At 45.5% G+C, this 24,078-nt stretch overlaps 2 long non-coding RNA genes across 2 annotated transcripts; one reads left to right on the top strand and one right to left on the bottom strand.

The window, feature by feature from the left end:
* Positions 1-13,764: 13,764 nt before the first annotated feature.
* LOC123001370 (uncharacterized) lies at positions 13,765-21,849 on the bottom strand. Its single transcript, XR_006410186.3, has 3 exons — positions 18,664-21,849; positions 18,168-18,310; positions 13,765-13,870 (listed from the first exon to the last, which is right to left on the bottom strand). It is a non-coding gene; the product is annotated as an uncharacterized LOC123001370 (long non-coding RNA).
* LOC123001369 (uncharacterized) lies at positions 18,623-23,585 on the top strand. Its single transcript, XR_006410185.3, has 3 exons — positions 18,623-18,752; positions 19,805-19,877; positions 23,348-23,585. It is a non-coding gene; the product is annotated as an uncharacterized LOC123001369 (long non-coding RNA).
* Positions 23,586-24,078: the final 493 nt, after the last annotated feature.

Raw genomic sequence — 24,078 nt, 5'->3', positions numbered from 1 at the left:
ACCTTGTCGGCTATCATGAGCTAAGTTTTGGTCCTGTTTTGTGCGCCTTATACTTGCCCTAAAGTAGCCCTAATGTTAGAGGAAAACTATCTCAGTCCACCGTATTGGGAAGCAATAGCCTGAGAGAGCCCAAGTTCCTGTATCACCTTCAATTTTCCTTCTCTTCATAATTAAAATTAAAAAAAAATTAAGTAAGGTGTCGTTCCCCTACAAGTTTAAAATCAGTGCTTTAGGTAGACCGGCACGTATGTGTAATCCAGGATGAGATGCTTGAATGAGCCGGATCGGCCCTGAAGAATTTCGAACAAGGGGATGAGAGGAGCTGGTGTGTGAGTCTGAGGTCTCTGTCATGCAGGGTTGCATACGCGTGGGCCAGTTCAGCAGTGCTGACACAACCAGCTCCCAGAGGACTGATTCCTGATCTGGTGCCATTGAGATCCAGGGTCACAGCTGATTTTGAACCGTCTGCCAGCAGCAAGGGGACAAGAGGAGCAGGCTCCGTGAGTAGACAGAAGACCAGGGGCTTCTAAAGGCTCTGGATCGGCCACTCATTAGCTGTGTGACCTGAAGAAAATCACTTCACCTCTCTGGTCTCAGGTGAGAAGAGTTAGCTGGATGAGAAGAGCTTGTAGGCTCCCGGCCTCGCACTCTGCACTGCTGGGAGTAGGGGAAGCCTTTCTGCAAGGTGCTCACACAGTGGGTGTCCTAGGAAGTCAGCTGCATTTGGCCGGCCCCTGCACACCAAAGACGGTGGAGTTTTGGGTTTGGGGAGGGCCTGGTGGAAATTTAGCAGCAGTGAGTTTAATTTTCCACTTTCGTAACTTCATTCCTTTGAGTCTTGAGAATTCTTTGGCCTTCAAGAGTCCCTTATTGTTATACAAATCTCCGGAATCCCTATCAGCTGACCTCTTAGGCGTTGGAGAAGCCTTCAGTGCAGTGCAGATTAACGAGAATGAACTTGGAAGCACAGGAGAGGCCCGCGTGCAGTACAAGAGCATAAGTACTGTTAACATTCTCTCAGACACATTTACTCACCTGTTCATTTAGGTAAAGCTCTTTCTCTCTGGGACACAAAACATTTTACAAAACTAGAAATGGATTGTTTCCACCTGCCCAAAGGGCCGCTGATGAACAAAAGGCACATACAGTGAAAGAGGAGGGGGATGGGACCAAGCACCTTTGTCCTTGGTGGCCACAGGCTCTGAACCGTCTTCCAGGACATCCACGTGGTAGCCCTGAGGCAGTCCTTAACCCCCTCCCGTCCGTGTCCTCATCTGTGAACTTAGAAGTTGAAGGAGAGGGCCCTGCACCTCCTTCGGCTCTAAACTTGCAGGATTGTGAGGGTTGAGCCTCCGGCTCCATGCTGGCTCCGCGGTAAAAGCTGGGGAATATAACTCTGGTTAGTAAGCGAACTTCCGATGAGGCGGTGACGGGAAACAGGGCTGCTCCATGGGCATCTCTGCACTGACAGTATGGCTATTGCTCAATAAGTAATCGATAAGGAAAAAGAATGGCTCCAGATTGAAAGTTGCCCCATTGAAGGGAGGAAACCAGAAAGCCATGGGTGGGAGTGGGCAGTGGGGCCCCAAGAGGAGGAGAGAGCCTGGGCAGGGGAATGTGGGTCCTGCTGCTGTCGCTTGGACCTCAGGCAGCCAATCCCAGTGTCGTTTGGGAAGGCAGACTTAAAAAGAATTTGGGGACTGCCCCCTTGACTCACCAGAACTTGTAAAATACATTCTTCCTTTTTCATCCTCGTTTTACCGGAGTTATTCACGTAGGAATGACATAGTCCTATCATGGGGCAATTTTCAAAGGCAGTCCACGTGACCTGAGTATGCAGCTTTTGGGGCATTTGTATGTGGACAAGCTCCTCCAGCATCACCCCCTGTCCCCGGGCTCCTTCTTCCATGGATCTGTCTGTTGGTTGGTCCTGCACCCCCCAACCTCAGAGTAACCCCTGATGGACAATCCAGGATGATCCCTCTCGTGCACGGGAAGCTAGTAGAGTCCTGTGTCGGTGAGTGAGCTGGATCGGGAGGGAGACAGAGGTGGGGGTGAGGCAGGCCCCAGCCGATGGCAGAACCCGCCTCCAAGGCTGGCCTCCAACTGAACTGATGCCCTGGAAGGATTCAGGAGGTCAGAGGTGTGTTGACAGACTTTTTATTATTTTTGAGCATTAAAAACGCAAATTTTGTTGTATATGAAATATTCATAAATTGGCCCAATTGCACATTTCTACTGATTGCTGCAGAGAAATAGGTGTCTCAGCAGTACAAACCATGGGTACCATACAAAAGATGTTTTTTTGAGAATCACCTTTGCTGAGATGCCAGGCGGCCTCTTATCTCCACGGGCTGTTCCTCCACCCACTCCTGAGAACAAAGCCCATGGAGGCCCCATGGCACACTCCAGCTACACTCGGGCTCCTGGGCCAGAGCTGGGCTCACTCCCTGGGGTGGGGGTGGGGGTGGGGGTGGGGGTACCTAGTATTAGATCCCCTCTGGGAGCCAGGAGGCCGAGTGTTGAGTCTGGATCCCAAGGCCAGTCCTTGGGCCTCCAGCTAGCCCACCCAACTGGTGCCTCACCAGAGCCAAAGCACCATGACCCTATGCTGGTACCAGGCCGTGTCCTAGTGCCCCCAACAGCCCTATAAGGAGTCACCACCGTTGCCCCATTTTCAGATGAGGACATGGAGGTGCTGGGGGGGAAGGGTGAGAAACTTGCTGAGCCAGCAGTGGCAGATGCCAAGTTCCAAACTCAGGCAGTCTTGCCCTGGAGTTCACATCCTGAACCACTGTGCCGGCCATTCCCCATGTGGTCAGGGACTGAGCGGGACTCCAGGGCCCTTTCAGAGGATCTGCAAGGTCAGAACTAATTTCATAACAACACTAAGATGCTATTGACCTTCATCCCTCTTCCCCTCAGAAGCATGCAGTGGGGTCTTCTGGTGGCTGCCCCAGGTGTGCTGGCATCATCACGCTGACAATAAGGGCATGCATGCTTGTGTTCTTGTGTCTTACAAAGCCTTGGCTTTAATTTCTAATAGGTCAATGTTGATAGATATAGACCACTTATCTCTTTGTCTCTTTATGTCTCTTTGGATTTCTCTATAATTTTTGATGTAAAGAGGTCCTTAGACAAAACGGTTTGAGATGTGCTACTCTGGACCAGGCACCCCCCAGTTGGCTTCTTTGCTCCTGTTTTCTGGTCCCACCCTATGCCTGTCCAGCCCCGAGGCCACCCCCGCCCACCCAGACCTCAGCTGGGGGCACTTCTCCAACTCACAGCCGCCAGGCGTGTTCCATGGCTGATCATTCTCACACTTGGCTGGAGCCAGATTCTCCTTTGGGTATCTGGCACATGAAAGTAGAGCGAGCCCGGGCATTGTCAGAGCAACACGTGTCCATGATGGAGTTCCGCAAAACGCAGCATTCAGTGACGGCATCTGCTCCGGATGCTGTGTGGGTTCCAGAAGTGGATCGTTGGTTCTTGTGCTAATTCTCTGAGCCACCCCAGCAACTGTCAAATATCTTTTTATCACTTAAGGTTGTTTGAATAAACAGAAGCTGAACTCACAGGGAAGTCGTAACATACCCTTCTTGGGTTCCCCTACTCCATCCGCTTAACGTGGTCCACTAATTTACCTTCGGGCCCCGTCAACTGGCCAATTGCTCATCTCCTGCCTGAAGCTGCCGGGGTCTTGTTCCCTGCGGATCACCCCACCCCCACCCCCAAGCCAGTGTCAGGCGGCTTTGTCTCCATGTCTCTGCACCTGTCCCATAGCTCCTCAAGGGAGACATCATGCCTCAAGCTTCAGTGCTAAGATGAGACAAACAAAACCTGTAGGTGGATTGGTCCAGGCACCCTTTGGAATATCTTATTGTTGGGGCTCAGACTCCACAAAGGAACCTGGGTGCCTCTCTCCCCTGAGCAGCCAGACCGATTGGCACAGAATCCTCCTCTAGTAATAGGCTGGCTATTATGTAGCATGAGAAAGTTTAATCAAAAGAAAAACAGCCAACATTCACCATGAAGTAACAGGAAAGATGCAGGAATTCCATGTTGCACCACGAACATTCCCTCTGCCATTTACCATCAGCAGTGTGTTGACCAGCAGCCCACCAAACACATGTCCGCCCACCCAAAAATAGGTCCATATCCCAACCCCAGGAAGTTGTGAATGTGACCCCATTTAGGAAAAGGGTTTTTGCAGATGTGATCAAATTAAAGATCTTGAGATGAGATCATCCTGGCTTCCCAGGGTGGGCCCTAAATCCGGTGACAAGTATCCTTACAAGAATCACCCAGAGGAGAGACCGAGAGAAGAGGAGAAGGTCACGTGGGGATGGGGGTGGAGGCAGGAGTGGTGCAGCCATACGGCCAGGAGAACCTGCAGTCCCCAGAGCTGGAAGAGGCAGAGAAGAGAAGCGTGGTTACAGCCCCTGAGGGAGCACAGCTCTGCTGCCACTATGACTTTGGACTTCTGCCCTCTGGAGCCGTGAGAAACTAGATTTCTGTGGTCCTTTGTGATGGCAGCGGCAGGAGCCCACCACCTTCTATGGAAAGCCTATGATCCTGGGATTGCTGCTTGCTGGCCGCCCTCTGATCCCGGAAGGGGTTTTGGGGAGGGTGGCCGCTCCACTGTCTCATCCGATGTGCGAGGGCCCTGTCCCCTACCTTCCCTACAGCTTGTGGGTGGAGAAGCCGCCTATGTGCTGGGGTGCACTGTGTCCGGGTCCCCTGCCTCTGCTGTGTTCTGGAGCTGCCAGTGACGTCCACAGGTCTCCTCGGTCACTGTGACTATTTCAGCGTTTCACTGGTACGTAGAGCATGACCCACACGAGTTCCAGCAAAAAGCAAGAGGCATTTATTCTGCAGATGAATGGACCCCAAGGGCCAAAAGCGCAGTCAGGTCCTACGGAGGGCCAAGAGCAGATACTGAGAAGCGTCCAGAACGCAGGCAGTCACTTGATAGCTTATCAAAGGTTTTTTTTTTACGGTTCTTTTCGTTTCTCTGTCTGTACCGGCTTTCCTTGCCTCTGTGAGACAGCTTACGAAGGCCACCCACCTGCCTCCCATCAGTTCTGGCTTCCCGATTGGCCTCACCTCTGTCGAGAGAGCTGTGGAGAGTCCGCAGCTCTAATTCCAGCTCCAAATTCTTGGGCGAGAGAAGCTCATCGGGAGAGACCGCGGGCTGAGGCCGAATGCGCAGCATCAGGCAGTGCAAGCGAGGCAAGCGCGCCCGCTGGGGCAGTGCGGACGGTTCTCGGAGAAGGGGTCCGCGGTTTGTCGGACGTAAGCAAGTGCCGGGGCCCTGTCTCTGGCGGGGGTGCAGCCCTGGCGACAAAGGCCACACCAAGGCTCTCTCGGTCTTCAAGCTCTGCACACACTGAGCGCTGAGCTCGTGCAGACGCTCTTCATCTGCCCTCTCACAGTGGCCCTTCCCGACCCATCTCTCCAGCTGTCCCGCACGGGGGACAGAACACATTCTTGTTGAAAACCCGACTTTCAACAGCCCTGTGTGCTTCCAACACCCCACACTGGACTGAGTCTTTTCCAGGAAGCGTCTCCGCTGCACGTTTGCTAACGTGCCCGCCTTCCAAACGCACCTGCCGATCTCCTCCCTCTTCGGCCCGGCAGACACAGGTACCAACGGGGAAAACACCGAATCGCAGAGCCCCCCCCACTCTCCCTCATCCCAAGGGGTGGGGATTCCGCTTCAGGATGATGACTAAGTACACATGTTGGAGACTCACCTTCAGACCCCCTCCAGGTGCGCACGAAGGAGGTCCGAACTCAGGCGTTGCCTCAGCTGGCCAGAGGTCACCGACGTGGACGTTCTCTGATGGGGACAGAAAACAGTGTTCTGTTTCTGTGTATGGGTGTACGTGTGTAGCTGAACCTGCAGCACCAAGATTAATACCCAATTTCCGAAGAAGTGAGAGAAGAAACACAGTAGACGGGAAATGGGAAACACTGAGCCCCCGGCAACTCAGGTGGGACTTCGAATTTCCAACCTCCGCCACGGCCCGCTTCATGGTCGGCTGCCCCTGCATAATGGAATTTGAAAGCGCCTCCCAAGCAAAGGGCAGAGCACCCTGTTAGGTCTGAAAATGAATAATGATGAACCCCAGGCTTAGTCCTGGTTGGATAAGGATAAATAAAATTAAAATTCGGAAATTTGTTTTAAATGGGTTGTTAATTGCTGTTGAGCTTTAAATATTTGAGTTTATTAATTTCTCCCTCACCCCCTGAATTATATTTCAGCAACATTCCCCTGTTATTAGGCTATTAAATCAGACATATCAAAAAGGAAGCATTTATTTATATCTTCAGAGACATGTACATCTAATTAAGACTGTGTTACTGTGCATATATTATATCAGGCAAATGCTGTCTGTGATCTCAGCCTCTTCAGCTCTGAAGGGCCTCCACGAGTGTTTGGAAGATGTAACTTCAGCTGGATGAGGAAGACATCCTGTAAGATTTCTTAAGAAACTTCACCCCGAAAGAAGCGGCTGCTCCTGGACAGTAAAAAGCCCCTTCTTAAAGTTAAAGAATCCAAGATGGCAACCTCCAGAAAACAAGAGATTTGAAAACTGGCCGCACTGCCAGAATGTTCCTGTGTTAATAAAAATAGTGAAACTGGCTAACATTTAGAGAGCACCTGCTGAATGCCACAAACTCTTAGTGAATGTTCATTACCTCGTGTAATGCTCCCAACAGCTCAAGGGGGGAGAGAATATTTTTACCCCCATTTTACAGATGAGCAAAACAGAGGCTTAAGAAGATTAACTGATTTCCTAAGAGGCAGAGGCAGGACTAAAATGAAGGCCTGCCTGACTGGAGCCCAGGCTTTTTCCACTTGATTTCTTTTCAGAGTCGAGAAGAGTTCATTCATTCTAGGACTTTCTCGGCCAAGGTGATATCAGCCCTCCCCCCAACAAGGTGATGAAAATTGGTTTTAGGGATCAAAAATCACGTTAGTTTTATGTATAAAGCACAGATAAGCATACAGTACATAAACTGATAAACAGTATTTCTGTGATACTACAGCTTGTCAGGCAAGGACACTTAGGAAGAAATGTCTGAAAGGGCATCTTAGGGAGAAGTCCATGAAAAGAAGGAGAGAAATGCTGTTTCATAGCAATTGCTGGAATGCCCCCCCCAATCATTCACCTGTCCTTGTGTATGATAATAATACCACTGCATGCCTGTTGCTACGTCTGCTTTCTTTTTACAAGGCAGATAAACTGGACATAAGCAAGCCCTGTGGGCCCTTCCGATGGTAAAGCACCAGTGTCCGAATGCAAAGTCAGAAAAACTCAGGATTGAATCACGAGTCTAGCCCTTCCAGTTCATGAGTCCTTGGGCGAGACACCAACCTCAAAGCATCTCTGTTTTCTCACTGGGAAACCCAGAGTCTTCCTGTATGGTAAGCATTTTACCCATATTCTACCCTAGACTCCTACTGTCCAATATGGAGACCACTAGTCACATGTGGCTATTTAAAATTAAATTCCTTAAAATGAAATAAAATTTAGTATTTAGTTCCTCAGCCACACTAGCCACATATCAAGGTCTCAGGAGTCATACATGGTTACCAATTGGACAATATAGATAAGGGACATTTCTATCACCATAAAAAATGCTACTGGACAGTGTTGTTCTGCAGACAGTAATACCAAGAAGACAGGAAACTTGCCCGCAAAGGGTGGTTACTTTTCATTTGACAATTTTTTAGTGACAATCCCCTTTGTGCAGGCCCTACTCTGAGCACAAGAAAAGATCTATAATTGAACCAAATTTCCTACATTGGAGGAAGCGATCATTGCCATTATTTTTACTCCAGGTTTTTGTGATTTCCTAGTGAGTGGGCAAGAGTGTAGTATTTAAAAATATTAGTAAGTAGTTGAGCAATGTGACTTCGAGACTGAGCAGGGTGTTAGGAGTAAATTTACTTATTCTCTCTAAGACTTACTTTCCTCATCTGTAAAATGGGTATGGTAATAATTTCACAGGCTCGTTTTGAAGATTAATTAAGGACATGGATGAAGAGGGTTTACATACAGTGTTCGAATCTAGTTTGTTCATATAATACGGTATTTCCTCGGCTGTATGGGTTTTATTGGTTTGCTATTAAGGATCTAGTTCAGGATATTCCTAAAGGCTACCTGACAAAATAATACTGAAGTCATGCTTAAGGTGCCATTGGAATCCGGATATTCTTTAGTGCACATTTGACAATGCATCGGTCACATAATAATCTAACAACATTCTTGCTGGGCTTGGTTGCTGTAATGACAGGATGTTACCTTGAAGATGTTCGAGAAAATATAATTGAATTCGCGTACTGTAAAGGTAAGGAAAGTAAAATGCTGGGAAGTGAGAGACAGACTAGAACGGGGGTCTCTACTCATCACATACAATGTGCTTAGCATTTCAGCAAATGGCCTTCAATCTCTGTCTCTCTGGCAGCGGCTCCACCTCCCCAAAGAAAGTTACTACCAACACCTGACCATCCCTCAGGCCAGTCAGTCTCCTCATCCTGGGGCAACGAAGTGGGCATTCACTCAAACTAATGCAGCCCGGAGAGCACTCGAGGTGCACTCGGGAATAGTTCCCGCGACCCCCACAGCAGTCCTGGTGCTGGCGACCTGGGGAGAAGTTTCCCTTCCCTCGTTTTAGGTGCTGCTTTGTGCATTTCGTTATCTCCCCACCAAACCTAAGGAGTCTCTCTCCAAAACTACAGGCCCGGGAGGGGAGGCACTTTCCCCTTTCTCCTCCTTGATGTTAAGGTATCCAGTGCTAGGGATCATCTACCAGGAGATGTGCCCGAGTTACTCCTTTTTTCTGGTCCCTGCATGGAAAAGAATCTTGTGCTTTCTCCCATTTTAAGTGACACATTCAAATTTTGATAGAAAGAGTAAACGTTGAAGAGAAATTGCACATATAGATCCTTGGATACAAAGCAGGTAATAGTATAATCCTCAGCCAGGTTTGAACTTGTACCAGAAAGGGAGGAGTTTTACAAAAGTGATCAATTTCACTTGATGGATGTGAGGCTGTGAATAAAGAAGACTTTTTTTTTTTTGTATAAAGGACTTTTTCTTACTTTCTTGTCCTCCAGCATCCAAAACATTTTTATATTCCCATTAGAAAGCCCAGAGAATGAAAATTACAGCGGACTCTGGATTATTCATGGGCCACCTGGATGCTTCCACCTACTGCCGCCAAGGTGGGTCCCCATCCAATTACATAGTTCAGGCAGTGAGGGAGGTGGGCTCCTTAGTTCTCTCTTTTCCTGACTTCCCCTCTGCCAGGGGGAGGGAGCGAGGGTGGGGAAAAAGGAGCCGAGCAGAGAGAGGGCGCTTTTCCCAGGAACTTGTGCAGAAGGGGGTTGCATCAGCATTTCAAAGCCAAGTAACACAGGAAGAATAACTTGATCACCAAAAGCTGCATTACTAATGTGTGTGAATTTGGGGTAGCCGTATACGTTTGATTTTTCTGTTAAAAATGTTTCTAAGGAATTAAACAATTTAGTGTCTGAGTAACAGGCACCAATATGGTTTGGCCATTGTAGGAGACAAGTGTGCAGTTACAGATCAATGAAGTTGTACAAGTGATCAGATTATGCTTGGGTTTTGAGAAGTTTTCTTTTTTTAAGGAGTATGGGTGAATCTTTATGACATGATTGAATTTGTAACAGAAAGCCTGGCCTTGCAATTGGATGCTGATTGGGATCATCATAAAGTGCTTGTATTTCCTTTGGAATCTTACGGCATTGAGGGCGTACAAAAATGTCCCAACAGGAAGAGGAGGGAAGAGCAGGAAGTGTATGGATCCTTAGATAAGTATGGAAACTGTCACAGAATAGCACACTGTCCTGTCCCCTCCACACCCACGGAGCAAGCAAGCAATCACAAACTCATTTGTACATGCACTGTTGATTGCCTGGCTGCCTTAGCACTTTTAGCTGTGAGGGCTTTTCTCTGCGGACAGGCAGGGCGCTCTGGATGTTCTCTAGGGCTACGCAAAAATGGGGACTGATTTCAATTTGGATAAAGGTAACGTGGCTAAACCTCTGTCTGCATCATGGCTCATTTGGAGATCAGAATAACAAAGGAATAGAATTTCTTGCCCATCTGTGAAGAGCTTTAAGTTAGAGTTAACTCAGAGGATCCCTGGGAGCAGATGGAATGATCCAGTAGATGAGCAAGCACGCTCTCGCCTACCATGTCTCTGGGGGCCTGGCAGCCTCCTGGGCCCCGCCTGCCTGGAGCAGGAGCGCCTAACTGACCTCTGACAGTGTGGTCTGCTGCATTTCTTTCCTCCCTTCCTTCTTGGCTTGTTTGGTGGCTCAGCACCACTCATTCTGGCTCCATAACTCACAGTGCCCAGTTTTCCAATAGTTACTTTAATTTATGACATGGTTTGGACACACGCATTGGCCATGACCTTGGCCCTCAGCCCAGAATATTATTTTCAGCATTTATCCTCTAGCTCTCCCTTTGCAACCACGGGCAGGAGATGCTCCATCCTACCATGGCCCCACGGCCCAGGCCCAGGGGGACAAAGGCCAGGGCAAACCTAGTGCAGTTTCCACCCCCAGCTCCCAATCAGGTAAGAGGTCCACATGGGAGTGGGGCGGAGTGACGGAGTTGGCTGAGTTTGCGGCTGTGCGTCCTACTTTTACAATGACATACCAAATACGTTTCTTCTGGCAGCACTCCGGTCGCTGCACCCATCCTATAAAGAAACTTGGCACTCACTCAGGTTTTACCTTTGAGGGGACAAAACATATCCATGTAGCACCTGGAGAAGATGTACAAAGCTAGGTTGTTGAGCCGTGCCAATGGATATGCTTGGATCACATATTCACCCCAATATAGAAGCACTCTTAACGAGAGAGGGACAACAGAATAAGATCTCTCCCAGAGCACTGAGTTCACGCTGGGCCTGAAGGACATGATGGACATATCCCATGCATGGGCAGTAAAGAATGAGGTTAGACAGTACCCACATGAGCCACACAGAGAAGCGGGATCTGGCGGACACCCTGACGGAACAGAAGAATGGGATCTAAGTCCCCACCACTGGGCCACGGATAACTACATAGGGCGGGCACAGCCATCGCCCAACAGAACAGGTCCCAGAGCTGACACACGTCACCGGAGAGAAGTGTTCAGGAATGGAAAAGCCCTATAAACAGACCTAGAAGGAACAGGGAGGACATTTAAACTAGTGTAGGACCAAAGAGTTTCTATTTGTTGTTACTCTAGTGCTGTTTATTCAGGTGATACTCTAAAACACACTCAACTGTGTGTACAGGATGAATAATGTATTTCGTAATTTACATTTTTCTAATTGAAAAAAATTCAGGAATTGCCCCAAGTAAATCGCATGCATGATTTAACAGGAGATGAATAACATTTTAACTATGAAAAAAGCTCTGAAATGGTGCTGTTTCCAAACAAAATAGAATTAGAGAATGGTTCTAATCCTTGGTTCTGTGCTTTCATGAGATTAGCCGCTGGAAGGGGTTCGCGTACAGAGCCAATGCAGAGCAAGAACTAGTCAGTCCACCTCTTACTGGGGTGGCATTTGAAACTTCTGAAGGCGCCTCTGAATCGATTCTGTCACTTGCTCCTCAGGCCAACTACAGAAGGCAGGAGATGGTTTTGTGTGTCACCGGACAGAAAGCCGCCTCCGTGAGCCCAACGCCATCCTCTCCAGAGAGCGGTGGAAAGACCAGCGCGCGGCCAACCTTCCACGCTCGGTGAGCACTTACTGCTCTGACTGCTTCAGACCTTCCCTCCTTGCCGGGAGCTCCACCTCTTCTTGGGGAAAGCCGCTTCTCTCTCGCTCGGAATCTGGTGAACGCTCCCAGCCAGGGCCCCTGACCTGACCTGAGGCGACCAGAGTCTTTTTTGGGGACTTTACAACTGTGATCAGGCTTGGGATGAGGAGATGGGCAGTTTGGTCAAGTTTTAATTTTCTTTCTTGGGGCAAAATTGTGAGATGTGTGGGGTGAGCTGGGGGGCAGGAGCTGTTGGTGGCTGTGTGTCCCGGGCATGTGTAGGAGGTTTAAGAAAAATAAAAACAATATGCAGTGAGAACAGAGAGAATCTTCCCAGCATTCGAATTTATGGTCCCAGTGGTTTTTGAGACTCTGTTGCTTCTTTTCCATGGTTACTTGAGACTTTCAATAGACTTCTTTTTTTTTTTTTTTTTTTGCTTCAACTATTTCAAGTTGAGTTCATGTCCCTTAAAAAAACAAAGGAGTCCTAACTAACACAGCTGTCCTCAATATTACCCTGCAATCAGTGTCACTTCTACCCCCATGAACCTTTAATAATCTACTTTTGTATAAGAAGAAATAAGGTTCAATAAAGTTAAGTAAGTTGCTCCAAATCTTATGTTGAGTTATTGGTATAATTATGTCACTCACCAGTACATGTTATTAGGACCGTACATGTAATCAATAAAGTTTCACATATACTATCTGCTTTGATTTCTATGAAAAGCCCTTGAAACAGATTGGAAAAGAACTGTGAACCCCAACTTTAGAGGAGACAGCTGACGTTCATAATTGTAGGTGATGTCCCTGTTCTCAATCAGCGAGTGATGGGACGGGGCTTGAACCCATGGCTTCCGACATAACGCCCAATGCTCCTTCTAACCACACCTCACTGTGCATCTGAACATACATACAACACACATAGACATGCCTGCAGGAAAAAGTCCATTTCAATTAAAAATGAAAATCAAATACGGCGAAATAACTGTCCTTCTTAGGATAATTTTTACAAAGTGTTGTAAGATATCGTTGCCCATGATTATTTGTACTTTAATTTTGTGCCAAAACATCGGTTTAGGACCCACTAGCTCCTCTGCAGATCTAACTGGGGTAAAATATCTTCCATTATCTTGAGACTTGATAAAATATAAATAGCTTGTACTTTGTCTCTCTTGGTTTTGATACCTAATGAAATGTGAAAAAGCAAGATGACACATAAAAGAAGAGCAAAAGATAACTAATTTAGAGATTAACTTTGGAAAAGCTCCAAAATTAGATCATGTAATTAGTTCACAGTTTAGAAGCCTTTGGTGGAATAAGATTTATGCAAACAAATTCCATTCACATAGTTTAGGAAGACTGAATGATTTTATAGATGAATCACGCTTAAAATTGAGGATTACATAAGCCTTGTTCCTCATTTTCTCTTTTATATCAACGGGTTTAAACAACCAAGAAAATCCAAGAATGGGCACTGAATTGTTCACTGGAAAAACTGATGGTGGGCACTAACATGGTGGAAAGAAGACTCCAACAAAGCTGAATTATAGCAAGTCTCTAAAAGGCATAAACATCCCTTGAAGGCAAGTAGCCAAGGTTGGTGGGCTCCAAACGTGGTCTGCTCTGGTTTTCACGTCTTTGTGCAGTCCTGTACAGGGGTGACAGGCGTCAGAGGCAAGGCTGGATCACCGGTTTTGAAGTTGGATTTTTGTTGTTGGTTCAGGAGATCTGACATATAAAATGGTCAAAGGTGAACTGCTGTCATTGTATGGGTCAGGGACGGAAACACAGAAGCCCAGGGCACTCTGATAGCCACCGGCCACTTGGAGCACTTATGACTTGATGTTAGCTGTACCACCGTACGCTCAAACACTGATCACAGTCGTGTGATCACAATTTAACACGTTCCTCAATGGCAAATCTTCCTCAGATGATGAGACTTCAGATTTAAGACCCATCTATGCAGATGACGACTTACCAGTATAAACAAACCAGGTATTGAATAAGTAAACTCCCCAAATATTAAAAAGAAATTGTTTTTTCTTTTCATCCGAACTGACTGCTGGTTGTCTGTATGGGCAAAATAAAATGATTATCTCATTGTGCGAATACTTCTTGGACAGCTCTTCCCTGCTTACAAACCAGCCTTTCTTTTGGACAAGTCAGTACGTGTCCACACTGTCAGAGGAAAGGGAAGACAGGTCAGGGGAGTCTCGCACTTGCCACTTGGCCAGTAAACTTTTTCATTCAGTTTGGATTTAGGCTCAGCTGTGAAGCATGTGTCTCAGTGCAGGGCGGTAACAGTTTCAGGTTGGACAAAGATCGGTGTGTACCAGGAGCCTCTCCCCCGGCTTCCATGAAAACAACTGGGGCTGGTCGGCCTGTTCCTAGCATGTTTGAGAACTCTGTGTAAACATTCTGAAATAGGCAGTATTTCTAAACTTCGCAATGAGTTGGGCGAAGGTTTCAAGGATCAAATATTTGAAAATGTTTGAGAAACACAAATTATACCGTGAGATAGACCCTTGAGAAAAATGGCACTGAATGTAAAACCGGCATTTTTAACATTTCAGTTTTGAGGGAAGACTTCATATAGACAATCTCATTTGCTCCTTGCTGTTTTAATACTGATTTGGGTCAGTTCTGGTTTGAGAAAAGACGACGTCCTGCAACGCTTTTCTGTTTGGAGGAAACCTGACAGTAATGAAGTTGCTCTACGAAAAGCAGAGGGTAGATGAGAGAGGAGGTCTACAAGTTGTTGAGAGTGTAAATGATAAGTGTTGCACATTTCGTGTGAATTTGGTTGTATTTAAAAAAGCAAGTGAGAAGTTATAAATCGTTTTCAGAAATATATATATTTTTATTTGAAATAATTAAAGATGTCCAATTTTGTCTACATTTCTCAAAATGCGACCATTTCACTGACATTTTGCATGTTTTATTTTAATGTCAGGAGACACATTGTCTTAACAGTATTGGCACATAATTTTTCCCTGCATCCTTGGAACCTGAGCATTTCTGTGACCCTGGAGTAGTTTCTACGAAGTTCCCGGAGAGGACGCTCAGTCAATGAGACACCAAGCAATTTGCTAATTGGGGACAAACTTTTTTTCTTAACAAATTTTATCTTATTATAGAAAATATAGCTAAGAAAAAATAATAAAATAATAAATAATAAAATGCAATTTCTTTCTTCTAAATCCTCATTAGAAATAATAATATTGCTATATCTTTGCCCAGTTATGATTATTTATATAAAATAAATTCCCAGAAATGATATTATAGCCCCAAGGCACACAAATCCTAAATACTATGATATATGGTAACAAGTTATCTTGCAGAAAACTCCTATGAATTTTTAGTATTATCATTAGTATATGAGAATATCAGTTTACTTGCTTTGTTTATGGTGGATTATATCGATAAGACATATTTTAAAAATTTACAGGTAAAAAGATAATTTTCATTTTCCTGGACAAAACTTCTGCACTGTACATAGTTTTTCTTCAGCTTCCTCTACCCTGCAAGCTGTCACCTGTATGTGCTAGTCTCCCCCTACCCCAAAAAGGTATCTTGGATTCCCAGGGAACCCTGTTCTAGCACGTTCTAGTACATTCTAGTATGTTCCTCTACATGACACTGTTGCAAGGGCCTGAGCTCTTCCTCCCTTAGTGTATTCTGTTTTTTTTTTTTTTTTAAGATTTTATTTATTTATTCGACAGAGATAGAGACAGCCAGCGAGAGAGGGAACACAAGCAGGGGGAGTGGGAGAGGAAGAGGCAGGCTCATAGCGGAGGAGCCTGATGTGGGGCTCGATCCCATATCGCCAGGATCCCGCCCTGAGCCGAAGGCAGATACTTAACCGCTGTGCTACCCAGGCGCCCCTGTTTTGTTTTGTTTTTGAGAGGCAGGGAAGGGTAGAGGGACAGAGAGAGAATCCCAAGATCCTGAGATCATGACCTGAGCTGAAATCAAGGGTCGGACACTTAACCAAATGAGGTACCAGGCACCCCAATTCTGTATTTTAAAATATGTTGGGTTTTTTTCTTCCCTGCTAAGGTGAATCCAATACAATAATTTCAGTCAGAGCCTAACAACGGATGACATGTCCCAGATATACACAGGTTTATCAATAACCGGAATCTTAAAAAGTGCACTGATGAGGAATGTATTTTTAGTAAAGGGAACTTTTCTTGGAGACCTTCAGCTCCATGCAGATCATGGCCTTATCCTGTGGTCTTTAAACAGCCAGCCCTGCTGTTTTCCACTGTATGGTGGGTGGGAGATGCCAGTCCCAGCCTAGGCCTGGCGATGAGTGTGGGGTGGTCCCTTCACACTAGGTGTGCTCTGGGTGACAGGTGCCTTCTGCAGGGCTCCAGCAGCCTCAAGTATGGGATAGAAGTTGGACTTACTCACTGAATACTCACACTGATTTTCCACGTTTTATACAAAATTCCCTTCTGGAATACCTTCCAAACAATGCATTTTTTTCTCAGTGCTATTGGCGGTAGGGAGCTGGAACAATTTTGTGAAGGTTTCAGTAAATTTTTCCTTAAAACCTGGATACAGTTTTCTTTCAACTCAGACATAGCCAAGTGCCTATTCATCCAGACAAGTAAGTAATAGATGACTATGGAATAATGCTGAGTTAATGCCATTCCCTGTCAGCGTCTCAGATGAAAGACCATTAACATTTTCTGTGTGAACGTTTTGTCTTCGTTTTTATTGATGACACTGATTTAAAGACCCTCTGGTTTAAGCTGAGAATATGTAATGTTTAGATTATATAACCATTACATAAATAGACTAGAGTCAATTATTATCTGAACTTCAAATAACTATTAATCAAGTAACCAGTTTTTTTGGGGGGGGGAGTGGGAAATAGTAGACTATGCTCTGTATTTTATCCCAGTGTGAAAGAAACAAATACTAACACTCAACAACTAATTTTCAGTTTGTCACAAAAGTGCGTATGTTAAAAGGGAAGTTGGAGATTTAGTTTCTGGTTTCCCTCCTTCAGCCACAGCAGCAGTGTGGGCTGTATGGGGTCAGAGGTAGGATTTCTTAACTTTTCTTGTACCCTATCAAGATAGGTGATGAGAGCCAGGTTAAGTATTTCTTGAATCAAGCAAGAATTCTCAAAAACAACAAACACAATCTTAGCCTTTTTGTATATTATGACCTACAAATGAAAATAAATACCAGTTGAGGGGCAATATATTTTTTTTTTAAAAAAGAAGAAAAAAGTACCCTTTTAAGCCCCATATCGTGACACACAAGTATTAAAGATAATTACAAAGCCGCAGAGCCCTGGGTGAGTGGGGGCCCTGACTGCTCTGGTCTTCCGTGTTCACAGGAGAACAGGATGGAAAGGGGAGGCCAGGAGGATGATTAAAGGGCTGGAAAGATGACTTTCTGGCAGTGTGATATTAAGGCCATTAATATGTCTGCATTTCAGTTCCAGTGTGCTAATATATTATTTTACCTATTAAAATATCATAAAGATTACCTATAATTAAAGATGATTTAGAGCCTAAGTCATAAGTAGATCCAACTTCATGCAAACACATTTAAAGTGAATTCACTTTAAAGTGGAATTTAGCTAGCCTAATGAAAACAGTATCTACAAGACGCTGAAAAGACAGAGAAAAGAAAGACACTATATATGGTCAGTACGATAAAAACTCTGACAACCCTTTTATGGATTCACACCCAAATAGTTTGTCTTGAAGGAAAGTGTATAAAGCGCTGCTTAAAAGAAAATGTTGGTTAGTTCTTTGTTTTCTAATAAACAATGTATTTCCAATATTGAAACTCTGTCCTTCATTTCCTTCATCACTGGGAAGAGCTGGCCAGCCCGTTCTCCTTTTTCAATCAATCAGCATGTTTTACTTCACATTTGTACCGACTTGAAACAACAGTTACATTTGCAACTCCAGAAAGCAAAGATGAAACTTTGTTCTTGCTTTTGTGTTGAGCCCTACAATTTATTTCTCTCCTGGCAACAGATTTTAAATCTCTCTTCCTCCCCCTCTCTCTTTTCTTCCTTTTCATGGGAACTGTTTGGTGAGTGCCGACAAAGCCCTGTGTGTGTGTGTGTGTGTGTGTGTGTGTGTGTGTGTGTTTCCCTTTGCCTGGTTTCTGTGTCAGTGCGCACAGGCACGCATTCATTAACGTAATTCCTCAACATCCAGCAAGAGCGCATCACAAACCCGGGAGAAAAGCCTCATAAATATTTAGATGTTCCCTCTACCTTCCAAACTGGAGTGAAAAGCTTATTTAGTGAAGAGTTGGTCTCGGTTCATCTGCATGTGAATCAAGATGGGGGACAAAAGGATGAAAAGGTGATGGAAACTCGAATACAAACCCTATGGTCTCCAGGGGGTCATTCATCTTGTTCTTGTCAATATCAGCGCGGGGCTTGGCTTTTTTCTGCGCATGAGCAAACAGAGCCGGTTTCCAAAGACAGCTGGCAAAGGATGTATATGCTTTGTTCTATCTTGTAGTTTCCTAAGGAATGAAATTGCTTTACACTTTATATTTGACTGATTTCTGCATTCTTCTGAGTTGCTGCTAGCCATATGAGTGCTGCGTCTATATTTAGTATTGTATACAAATACACAAGACAGGCAGTATGAACAAGATTTTTTAAAATTGTGATGAAATATACATAAGACTTACCATTTTAATCACGTTAAAGTATATAATTCAGTGGCATTTACTACATCAGTGTTGTGTTGCTGTCACCACTGTCTATTTCTAGAACCTTTTCATCATCCCAAACATGAGTTCTGTACACATGAAACAGTAACTGCTGACCCGCCCTTCCCCCAGTGTAAAAGAGATTTGTTAAAACTCCATACCTAAAACTCTCCATGAAGCGAGAACTCCTGGCACTTGATGTTGGAGGCGTTGCGGTGCTGGGCAATGGGGAGTGAAGAAGAAAAAGAAGGTAAGGGTAAGGCGAGAAAAGTCTTCTCCGAAGTGGGGTTTCACAGAGCTACTGAACTCAAAGTCGGGAAATGAATATGGGGAAAGAAACTTGGATGTCAAGTAGCCAGTCTGCTTTTCACCAAAATGAAAGAAAATGATAGTGAAAAGTTGAGCAGCTTTTGAAAATTCCCCATTATTATAAAAAAATCAGTTTAGGTAAGAATTTCAAAATGAAACTCAAAGATAAAAGCCTATAATACTTGATATTATTTGAGACAAAACAAGCGGATTCTGTATTTTTATAGAACGATTCTGCCAAATACTGGGGGGTATATTGTACTTGACCAAAGACTGACACGAAAGCTAGTAGGATAACCTTATAACTAACTTAAAATTAATATATATTGTTATTTCCCATTTTACGTATCCCTGAGGTTGTAACCATGCTGCTTTCAACGAAAAACACTGCAGAAGCACTATTGGTCAGATTCCATCACAAGGCCACGTGTTGAGGAGGAAATGTGCAACCCCAACCTCCAAGTGCACCACTTACTTTAAGAAATCTTAAAAAAACAAAACAAAACAAAACAAAAAACCCAAAAAACCAATGCCATTAAAAAAAAAAACGGGGGCAGTCCTACTGAGCTTGTTTTAATGGGATCCTGTTTTCCTAGCACCTATAGCCAGGCTCCCTCTTTAAGAATGAGCATTACCAGTTGAGACCACATGTGAGTGACTAATAGTCTTCTTCTTTCAGTGGAAGTCATGCCTGTCATTGTCACTGATTATTTAAGGAATTGTATTATTTTATATAGTGTGGAGACAGCAGCTTTCAGGGGCAGGTGTTGGGGGAGGGGAGAGTGTGTGTGTAGAGCCAGAGGCCCAGGGGGACTGGGGGAAGAGGGGAAGAGGCAAAGCTGGTAAATCGGGAACTTGCAGTTCCCAATACTGGGAAAACGAGTTCTGATTAGCTTAACCAAAAAGGAGGTTCATGGACCAAGGTAATTGAGAAATATGAATCTGACATTAATGCAAGAGCTCAAACGATGTCATAAGGAAATGTTCTTCCAGATCGGCTCCATTCTCCTGCATAGCTGCTTCTTCGGCCAGCTCTTTCTGCGAAGCGATGACCACCACAGTTACTGTATCCTTAAAATATTTTCATCCTCTGCAGCCAGCAGTCCCACCAAAAAAAGGGAGGTCCCTGTTTTCCTTACGTTTCAGTGGGAGTGGTAGCAATGACTGATTTGCTGCCGGGGGTCGGGTGGCTATCCCGAAAGGGCGTGGAGTCCCGTGTGCACTTCCTGCTGATGGTGGCAGAGGTGTTCAGGCACCCCAAAATCACACTAGATTTCCCATGAAACAAGAAAGGCTCTTTAAGGAAAGCAGGAGGAGTAAGGGCAAATCGGCTAGGCAGACAACTACAGCTCTGACACTTCACTGCAAAACTGATCCTTTGTTGAGTTCAGGGCATATGAGTTGTATCGGTGAGGGGTAGTGAGGCTACTGGCCAAATGCATATTAGTTTAACTACAATAAAAGTGTGTTTCTTATTTGAGTAACAGAGCTATACAGATGAAGAGGTCTGCAAAATGGCCTTTCTCCAGGCAGTGACTTGGGGACTCTTATCTTCTGGACCCAAGCCCCCATTTCAGCTGTCCCCCAGTAGGACAGACCATGCTAGAGGACACTGGGAGGCTTCTATGGGCCAGGCAGGGAAGGGGCACCTATCACCTTGGCTCCTATTCTATTGACTAGAACTCAGTCACATGGCCACACCTAAGTTTAAGAGAGATGGGAAATGTGGATTAGCTGTGTGCCCAGAAAGAAGAGAAATCATTTTGGTGAACTGCTTTCAATTTTTGCCTCATCGGTTACCAGGATTCTGCAAATGGACTGGAAACCGGAGGCATGTAGTGGGGGAGACGAACAGTTACTGTGTTCTCACCAAGGGCTTTGCATGTACGAACTCATAAAATCCTCTCATCAACCTGGGGGTTGGGACAAATCTCCTTATTGGAAGTGAAGAAACAGAGGCACAGAGAGGGTATGTACCTTGCCCAAGGTTGCAAAATTAGAAATTGTTGGAGCCTGGGGCGCCTGGGTGGCTCAGTCGTTAAACGTCTGCCTTCAGCTCAGGGCATGATCCCAGAGTCCTGGGATTGAGCCCCACATCAGGCTCCTCCGCTGGGAGCCTGCTTCTTCCTCTCCCACTCTCCCTGCCTGTGTTCCCTCTCTCACTGGCTGTCTCTATCTCTGTCAAATAAATAAATAAAATCTTTAAAAAAAAATTGTTGGAGCCAGGATTTGATACAAAACAGGCTGAGCACACAGGGCTGTAGGGGAGACTAGGTGAGATGATGTTTGTGAAGACCCACGTCATGCCAGGCACTTGGGAAACTGTCGGTGGAACTTCTAATATTAATCTGGTCCTTAGGTTAAGCATAGCGTCTCAGAAGAAGGCTCATCTGGAGGCCAACCTTGAGGTGGAGGGATGATGGGTGTCCGTAGAGGCAGGTTCCAGAAGGTTCCTTCCTACTGAGTATATGGGACTATTAGAGAGCCTGGATCGATTCATTAAATGAGAGCCATTACTGAGCTGGCCAAGTTCATGCTAGGGCGGGACCAGCCATCACTACGGCCTGTGCACACTACTTTCCCCAGGTGGGAATGCCTGGACAACCTTCTCCTGTTCTTGTCCTCAGGTGGAGTTAGCTGCTCCTTGCTCAATACTTGCGAAGGACTTCAAGCACATTAATTGACAGCCAATTGCTTGTAATTTGGGGCTTACTCGCTCCCTTTGCCACCCAGCAAATTTGCTGAAGGCAGAGACAATTTCTTTGTGTCCTCACATCATGCATAACGTACGGTGAGCCATCTCGGTGTGGTAACTGGGTGTTGATAATAATGCCAATAGCCAAGACGTATTGAGCAGTCTATAGATGCCAAGCATATGTCTGGCCTTCATAACTGTTGCCCCATTTCATCCTCATAGTAACACTACAAAGTGGGTTTTATTAGTGCCCCATTTTTCAGCTAAGAAAACTGAGAATTGAGGAGATCAAGGTGTCTGCCCTACATCACAGCAGAGCCAGAGCTTTCCATCATTATATCACCTCACTGGGCCAGCTTTTTTTTTTTTTTTTTAAGATTTATTTATTTATTTATTTATTTGAGCAGGGGTGGGGGGGCGGAGAATGAGAGAGTGGAATCACAGAGTGGGGAGGAGGGGCAGAGGGACAAGCAGACTCCCCACTGAGCAGGGAGCCCAAAGCCTGAGAGAGCTGGATCCCAGCACCCTAAGATTGTGACCTGAGCCCAAGGCAGCCCAGGCACCCCTGGGCCAGCTTTAATTCCATGACAGAGAAACCCACATCCTCTTCTGTGCCAGAGGCAAGGGGACACTCAGAAGGAGCAGGGAAGCAATGGCAAGATCACAGAAGGATGGCTCAGTGGGGAGCTCTGGGGTGTGGGAGGAGAGGCAGTGAGGATAGATCCCTAAGACCTCAACCAGGAGGTGCTCCATTAGGGACCATGTTGGCAAATTGAAGGTCAGAACAAGTAGCCTCAAGCCCAAGAGAGAAACCTGAGAGGGGAAGAAGGGACTCCTTTGTCATAGGGGCAGAGATCGGGGCCTGGATCCCCCGAGATCTAGGGCAGCACACCCAGTAACAGAGAAGGGCACCACCAGGGAACCTCTAACTACAGAAAAGAATAAGAGTGTTCAGAAACATTGGGAAGGGTTGACCTGGGTCTCCACTGAAATGTAAATGAGGCCGGGCTTTGGGAAGCCATGCTGAATTTTTCTGAGATTCTTCAGCAACCTTGTAATTTTTCTCACTGTTTGTAATTTTTAAAACTCTGACCTTTCTATAACTAAAACGCCTTTGTCCTTTTTTAAATTTCTGTTTGTTTTGGAGGCAGCAGGGATGAGGAGAGGTTGAGGAAGCTGTGTCCTTCCTGCAGGGGTCTGTAGGAGGGGCTGGCGAGGAAGAAGGAAACCAGGTGGAACTGAAGGGCTGGGGATGGCGGCTGGCCGGGGACGCAGGGGCATGGAGGAGGCTGATCCAGGTCTTTGGTTACTTCTAGAACTCAACTCTTGGACCCAAGAAGGATCTGTGTCACTCAGAATTTCACGTCCACGTCAGCGGGAAGCCGGGGCACACACTTACCTTTTTATTACTAGTGCAGTTTAAGTTAGGAAGGAAAGACCACAGGCTTTGCAAATCTTCTTTGTCAGAATTTGGGGGTCAGAAGCACCTTACAGCTAAAGTCATGAGAGGCCTACCATTGCAAACGGTGAACCCTAGCTCCTGAGCTATCTGGTTGAAACTGCCAGGCCACAGAAGCTTCCGGATGCTGTGCAGATTGGGCCTTGGTAGAACAAACTGCGGGGTTAAATTAGCATGAAGATTTTCTCCCCATATCTGGGGCTTCCTTTTGATTCTTAACAGGGGAAAATAGATAGTGAATGACGACATGTTTTAGTTTTGTGAAGTCGGCCACGAATTTAATTCAATTCCAATAAAAAAATAAACGGTGGGTCCAAGAACACTTTTATTTTTTCTTCTCTGAAATGCTTCTTAATATTTTCCTATGGTTAACACTATACAGAAACCAGGACGCTTCCGTCAACAATGCAGATCTTGCAAACAATTTCAAACACAGCGCAGAACCTTAAAGTCCTGTTGAGCCACCTGGAACCAACGTGAAGTTTAGGATCCATAGAAGGACTAAAGCCGTGTAAACACCATGGGGCTGACAGACAGATGAGCTAAAACCCGAGCTAGCAGACAAGGAGTGGTATTTTTGTGTTTAGAATTTGAAAAATAAAACTGCCTGGTGGAAGTGTTTTCCTTGTGTGCTTTTCTTCCCCATGCAATTCCCCTTTATTTCCTTTACTATAATGACACCGTTAATGAACACTGAACACTGTTTAGTCTACTGAATACGGGGCCAGATGAAGGATAAATGGCAATGATAAATCTTATGTTAAGTATTTTTATTTATTTATTTACTTACTTATTATTTTTAAGGAGGCTCCATGCCTAGTGTGGAGCCCAATGCAGGGCTTGAACTCACGCCCCTGAGATCAAGACCTGAGCTGAGACCGAGTCAGACGCCTGACTGAGCCACCCAGGTGCCTCAAGTTCACTGACAGACATTAAGAACAAGGTTACAGGCTGTACACAGTGCGCTGCTGATATGCATACGTTGTGTTATAAATAAAAAATTCTATCACATCACGCCAGCAAGTTCCAAGTTTAAAGTAACTCATGGTGCCATGGAGACTGTGTGGAGAGGCTTTTGGGCTGGAAGGAACTGACCCTTTAACCAGAGAAAAT

This window comes from Ursus arctos, unplaced genomic scaffold (assembly GCF_023065955.2).
Source record: "Ursus arctos isolate Adak ecotype North America unplaced genomic scaffold, UrsArc2.0 scaffold_13, whole genome shotgun sequence".
Taxonomy (NCBI): Eukaryota; Metazoa; Chordata; class Mammalia; order Carnivora; family Ursidae; genus Ursus; species Ursus arctos.
Note: the sequence above shows the minus strand (reverse complement) of the source record. Positions and strands in the feature narration are given on the sequence as shown.